Genomic DNA, 7,345 nt, shown 5'->3' on the forward strand with positions numbered 1-7,345 from the left:
ACCAAGAACCCGATGGTCACTCTGACAGAGCTTCAGAGTTCCTCTGTGGAGACAAGAGAACCTTCCAGAAGGACAACCATCTCTGAAGCACTCCCCCAATCAGGCCTTTATGGTAGAGTGGCCAGACAGAAGCTTCTCCTCAGTATAAGGCACATGACAGCCCGCTTGGAGTTTGCCAAAAGGCACCTAAAGTAATATCAGACCATGAGAAACAACTCTCTGCTCTGATGAAACCCAGATTGAACTCTTTGGCCTGAATGCCAAGCGTCACATCTGGAGGAAACCTGGCACCATCATACCGTGGGGATGTTTTTCAGCGGCAGGGACTGGGAAACTAGTCAGGATCAAAGGGAAGATGAACGGAGCAAAGTACAAGGAGATCCTTGAGGAAAACCTGCTCCAGAGCACTCAGGACCTCAGACTGGGGAGAAGGTTTACCTTCCAACAGGACAACGACCATAAGCACAGTCAACACAGGAATGGATTAGGGACAAGTCTTTGAATGCCAGAGCCCAAACTTGAACCCCATCGAACATCACCATTGAGACCTGAAAATAGCAGCAGCAACGCTCCCCATCCAACCTGACAGAGCTTGGGAGGATCTGCAAAGAAGAAAGGGAGAAACTCCCCAAATACAGGTGTTCCAAGCTTGTAGCGTCATACCCAAGAAGACTCAAGGCTGTAATCGCTGCCAAAGGTGCTTCAACAAAGTACTGAGTACTTATGCAAATGTGTTACTTCATTATTTTATTTTGAATAAAATTGCAAAAATGTCTAAAACTTGTTTTTCCTTGGTCATTATGGGGTATTGTGTGTAGATTGATGAGGGGGGGAACTATTTAATCCATTTTAGAGTAAGGCTGTAACGTAACAAAATAATGTGAGAAAAAAAATCAAGTGGTCTGAATACTTTCCGAATGCACTGTATATTTATTGTTAACTCAGCAAAAAAAGAAACATCCTCTCACTGTCAACTGCGTTTATTTTCAGCAAATATGCGTAACTATTTGTATGAACATAACAAGAGTCAACAACTGAGACATAAACTGAACAAGTTCCACAGACATGTGACTAACAGATATGGAATAATGTGTCCCTGAACAAAGGTCAAAGGGGGGGGGGGGTCAAAATCAAAAGTAACAGTATCTGGGGTGGTCACCAGCTGCATTAAGTACTGCAGTGCATCTCCTCCTCATGGAATACACCAGATTTGCCAGTCCCAGCTATGAGATGTTACCCCACTCTTCCACCAAGGCACCTGGACATTTGGGGTGGAATGGTCCTAGCCCTCACCCTCCGATCCAACAGGTCCCAGACCTGAGATCCAGGCTCTTCGCTGGCCATGGCAGAACACTGACATTCCTGTCTTGCGGGAAATCATGCATAGAACAAGCAGTATGGCTGGTGGTATTGTCATGGTGGAGGGTCATGTCAGGATGAGCCTGCAGGAAGGGAACCACATTAGGGAGGAAGATGTCCTCCCGGTAACGCACAGCATTGAGATTGCCTGCAATGACAACAAGCACAGTCCGATGATGCTGTGACACACCGCCCCAGACCATGACGGACCCTCCACCTCCAAATCGATCCCCAGAGTACAGGCCTCGGTGTAACGCTCATTCCTTCAATGATAAATGCGAAACCGACCATCACCCCTGGTGAGACATAACCGCAACTCGTCAGTGAAGAGCACTTTTTGCCAGTCCTGTCTGGTCCAGCGACGGTAGGTTTGTGCCCATTGGCGACGTTGTTGCCGGTGATGTCTGGCGAGTACCTGCCTTACAAAAAGCACTCAGTCCAGCCTCACTCAGCCTATTGCAGACAGTCTGAGCACTGGAGGGATTGTGCGTTCCTGGTGTAGCTCGGGCAGTTGTTGCCATCCTGTACCTGTCCCGCAGGTGTGATGTTCATATGTACTGATCCTGTGCAGGTGTTACACGCGGTCTGCCACTGCGAGGACGATCAGCTGTCCATCCCGTTCCCCTGTAGCGCAGTCTTAGGCGTGTCACAGTACGAACTAGAGGTCGACCGATAATGATTTTTCAACGCCGATACCGATTATTGGAGGACCAAAAAAAGCCGATACAGATTAATCAGACGATTATTTTTTACATTTATTTATTTGTAATAATGACAATTACAACAATACTGAATGAACACTTATTTTAACTTAATACATCAATAAAATCAATTTAGCCTCAAATAATTAATGAAACCTGTTCAATTTGGTTTAAATAAGGCAAAAACAAAGTGTTGGAGAAGAAAGTAAAAGTGCAATATGTGCCATGTAAAAAAGCTTACGTTTAAGTTCCTTGCTCAGAACATATGAAAGCTGGTGGTTCCTTTTAACATGAGTCTTCAATATTCCCAGGTAAGAAGTTTTAGGTTGTAGTTATTATTGGACTATTTCTCTCTATACCATTTGTATTTCATATACCTTTGACTATTGGATGTTCTTATAGGCACTATAGTATTGCCATTGTAACAGTATAGCTTCCGTCCCTCTCCTCGCCCCTACCTGGGCTCGAACCAGGTACACGTCGACAACACCCACCCTCAAAGCATCGTTACCCATTGCTCCACAAAAGCTGTGGCCCTTGCAGAGCAAGGTGAACAACTACTTCAAGGTCTCAGAGTGAGTGACGTCACCGATTGAAATGCTATTAGTGCGCACCCCGCTAACTCGCTAGCAATTTGACATCGGTTACACCAGCCTGATCGCGGGAGTTGATAGGCTTGAAGTCATAAACAGCTCAATGCTTGAAGCACAGTGAAGAGCTGCTGGCAAATGCACGAAAGTGATGTTTGAATGAATGCTTACGAGCATGCTGCTGCCTACCACCGCTCAGTCAGACTGCTCTATCAAATCAGACTTAATTATAACACAACACACAGATATACGAGCCTTATGTCATTAATATGGTTAAATCCGGAAACGATCATTTCAAAAACAAAACGTTTATTCTTTCAGTGAAATACAGAACCGCTCCGTATTTTATCTAACGTGTGGCATCCCTAAGTCACGATCAATATGGTGATTTACACAAATACTTCCCATAGAGTCCCATGGTTCTAGACTGCCAAGGGGTGAATGACCCCAATTGATCTACACAAAATTCTACTGAGAGATCCTTGCCCAATTCCACCCTCACTTCCTTACTATTTTGTTTCAGTGACCTTCTGAGAATCTTAGGTAACATCCCATTTCCCTCATCTAGCACATGAGTCAAATTATCCTCTTTGGCACTTTCCGGGTGATCATGGTGAATCAGGAATATGGCCCCCACAATAAAACAGCTCAGGACGGTCAGTGCGCACGTGAAGCCCCACCCTCTCCCCGAGAACATATCAACAGCCAGAGGCCAAGCCATCACTTCACTTCTATGAACGCTCACAGCTGGGGAAAGGTCGGGTATAGGGAATCTTCAGAAGGAGTTTGACCCCCGTTCCATATGGGTCACGGTTCCTCTCCTACTCCTGTGATCGTCCGACAGTGCTAGTGTGACTTGCCCTCTTACAATGTGTGATATGTACCCAGGTAGCTCTTTCGGCTAATCTCACAGCTAAGGCAGTCACCAGTAGTACTTGGAATGGTCCCTCCCACCGAGGCTGTTTCCAGTTTTTTCTCTTTAGCGATTGGACCCAGATCCAGTATCCTGGTTGAATCTCGTGTGCCACCTCCCTCTGTAGTTCTCCTGCTGGGCATAAAACTTTTGACCATACAGGTTTGGTTAATAAAACAGTTTCTTATTCGTTAAACCAATTAACAATTTTTATTTTTTATTAGTTAATTATCCCGTAAGTCACATCCTATTCTAGAACACTATTTACCCATCCCCCTTTTGTTACCTGGCTCTGCCCAGGTAACAACCTTGCCTTATTCTTATACAATGACTTAGATAAGATTTAGTGAATTATCCTTATGTCTGAAATTCCATTTAGGATGTTATCTTTTCTCTTCCTGGCCCCCCCTCTAACTTCTCTGCTCTCCAACCTTCAAGGTCCCTGCAGTGCAGGGGAGGGCTCCTCTGTATGTTTCTCATGTTTTCCAAATTTGAACTACATGGGAACTACAAACCCATGGACCCTCTTTTAGAAAAAAAACCCATGTCTATGAGCGGCTTTTCTCCAAATTCCTTAATCAATCTATCTTAATCCTAACAATAATCCTAACTCCTCATAGATGTCCTATATTCCTGTTAAATATAATACTATTTAAAAACTTATAATCTAATAAATGCTAACCATATTAAAAGTCCTTCCTACACTAACAAGCCCTCTCCTTGGGGACCCTCAGTATTCTATCTGACAATAACATGGATTTAATGTGTTGCAAAGTGTGGAATAAAACTTTGGTCCTGTAAAACAGAGTAAAGCAGAACAAAGCATTCTTATAACCCATCTGGTCCTCTCAGCTATTCTTATCCAGCACCAGGTGGGCACCATGCCACCCTTCACGACAGGGAGAACAAACATACATGGGTCATCCTCAGTCAGTCTTATCCTCCCCTCAACGCATGCTTCACCTCAGCCTCTCCAACTGGAGCATCAAGCAAAGGCATCATGCCTGAAGCTTTCATCACATCTGTAACAGACTTCTTAAAACACGGTATGATGCAAGCAGCACATCACATTAATAACAAATAATAAAGTTAAACAGTACTCCCAGGTTTCCCCCATATCATGGAAAACCTATCCACCTTTGTGGGATTCCCTATGCCATAAGGATATCCTCTTCTCCAGTCCCAGAACTGTCCCAAGTTGGTTATCATGTAATCCCCATACGGACACCCTCCCCCATTACACAGGTAATGTCCACCGTCTTTTGACACTCCTGTACACGGGTGTTAAAATCAAATAAAAATACCTCAATTTCTTCCCTGCCCTGTTGGCTCAAAATATGTTATCTTCCCCTATTTATTCTCAATGATGAACATGACTTTCTCTCTGTTACAATACAGACTTCCTAATAGCCCATTCAAAAAAACCTCACAGCTAATGTTATAAGACAGAATCCTGAACCACTTTCTCATTTGCGGTTCAAACAGTAATTCTAAACCCTCAACCAGAACTGCTTCATTTCTAATGAATTTACCTTAAAACTAGTAACTCAATATGACCCCATTCATTATACAAATGACTCTCCCCTGGGGCTGATCAGACCCCAGAAGCCAGTCATGATAAGGTCAAAAGGTCATACCATATTAGGCATAAAGAACCCTTTATCTTTTGAATAGAAATAGTCACCTGTATAATTCAAACCCATAAAAAAACATCTCATAAGGTTCCATATGGGAGCCTGCCTCTTTAAAATACCCTTGCACTAAACAAACAGTTCTAACAGTTGTTCCATGTGTATAATTTGCAGGTCGTTTAAAGCTTATCTCTCCCCAAAGTTATAATCCCAGGAGGCCTCTAAAGTGAGCCACCACACCCCTAACTATCATTCCCTAATGCTATTTCGAATCAGAAACTCAATAAGTGAACTATAACTAAACCTAATGATAATTCCCCTTTGACTCAAATCACTAATCATAAGTTTTAAACATCGTCTACGGATATGTTTACTTAAATGACCATGCTACCTTTAGATACAATTAATCCGATAACATTATTATCCAATGCATTACTTTTTCTCTCTGCCGCAAATGTCACATTTCACAGTGTAAGGAATCCGTAATTTAATCCCCGATATTTAATAAATATGCATTCGCATTCTCTCATGGCTCCTTTAATTTACTTATCTTGGGTAACTCTCATCCGTTCCGGAACAAAGAGTTCTATCTAAAACCGCCAGAACACACTGTTCCAGTTTTATCAACCCCTAAAATTGGCCATAACCATTAAACAAATAACCAAAACATTTTTATATCACTTCTGGAAACCTAGATACGATTTGCTCCGTTATCCCCAGTCCCTGGTGACAAAAGTGTCTCGCTAGTGACGTCATCAACAAGCGTTCAACCTTGACTCATATCGCAACGATTTTCAACTCATTGTAAATAATGGTTGGCTGTCTGTAACAACAGTATTTCGGGTTCGATAAACCAAACCTAATTTATCACCTCTGTTGAACCCTGAATTAGACTACAACATCAATCAACATCTCTCAATTCGCTAATTTTATAAAAGCTTTTTGATGGGCATAAATCATAATTGTCTCTTTGTTATCATTTAGAATCCATTTTGCTCTAAATACCTGTCTCGTTTTTGACTTAGTATTTTAATTACAACTCTATTCCCAATACGTTATTCACTTGTCTAATTACAACTCAGACCAGCATTAGCGAGTGCTCACCCTAAAAATGCCTTGTCTCTGGGAACAGGGAAATCCCCTTAACCCAAACATTTACTCCTACAACGACACCCAATAATTCTTATGATCCCTTCACGTCGTTCGTTTTAAATCTCTTGATGTTTCATGTAACTTATTTTTCTCTCTTTGAATTGTCGTCCCACAATATTTTTTCCACTGTCATACACTCAAACCACTGTGATTACCGTGCACTGTCCCTTTAAGATAAGACTTTTCATTTGGAGAACGGAAATCAGATCATTTTTAGAATACGTTACTTTTTGTTCAAATTCACTGGTGTTACCTTAACCAAAGATCAATAATCAGAAAAACAATCACAACTTCTTACGATTAAACTATTCTTACCTAATTTATAGTCCAAAGCGTTGCACTATATAGCCCCATTGAGTGTCTAGCAATTCCTTTGCTTGGCTGTAGGCACAAATCTGCCCGCCTTTGTAAAATATATATTCCCTATTCAGATTGAGTTCAGTTTTAAATTCTAATCATCAGAGTAAACTCAACCGAATTTCTCAATTTACTATACCCTAACATTAAACGTACCATGTTTTTGTGTTAAACTTCTCATGTCAATTGATTCATAATTAGCCGTAACGTCCAGGCAGGCTGGAATTGTATCTCTCCGGTAATCCCCTCAATTTAACTTTAGGTAACTCTCTTCTATGATACATCTATTTAATTACGACTCTCATCTCAATACATTATTCCACCAGATCATTTTGGGCGAAATAGCGTTTTACATTGACATTGCCTCGCCATTATTTTTAATGACTTCTTTTATCAATTCTATCTAGAACACATAATATCCGTTCCGTTATATCTTTTGCAAACACTGGCGATCGTATTTTTCAGGCAAAACATGCAAATAGGTCAATTACGATCTAAAATCAATTTTAGTTAAACGGGAACCGAACCGTGGATTACCGTAGGTGAGACTGCCGCGCTCACCATTCCCCTACCAGCACAATGGAATTTGACTGAGACTCTCCGCAAATATACCCATTTTCACAGTTATCTGAAATTGTTACT

Source organism: Oncorhynchus nerka, linkage group LG16 (assembly GCF_034236695.1).
Source record: "Oncorhynchus nerka isolate Pitt River linkage group LG16, Oner_Uvic_2.0, whole genome shotgun sequence".
NCBI classification, from domain to species: Eukaryota; Metazoa; Chordata; class Actinopteri; order Salmoniformes; family Salmonidae; genus Oncorhynchus; species Oncorhynchus nerka.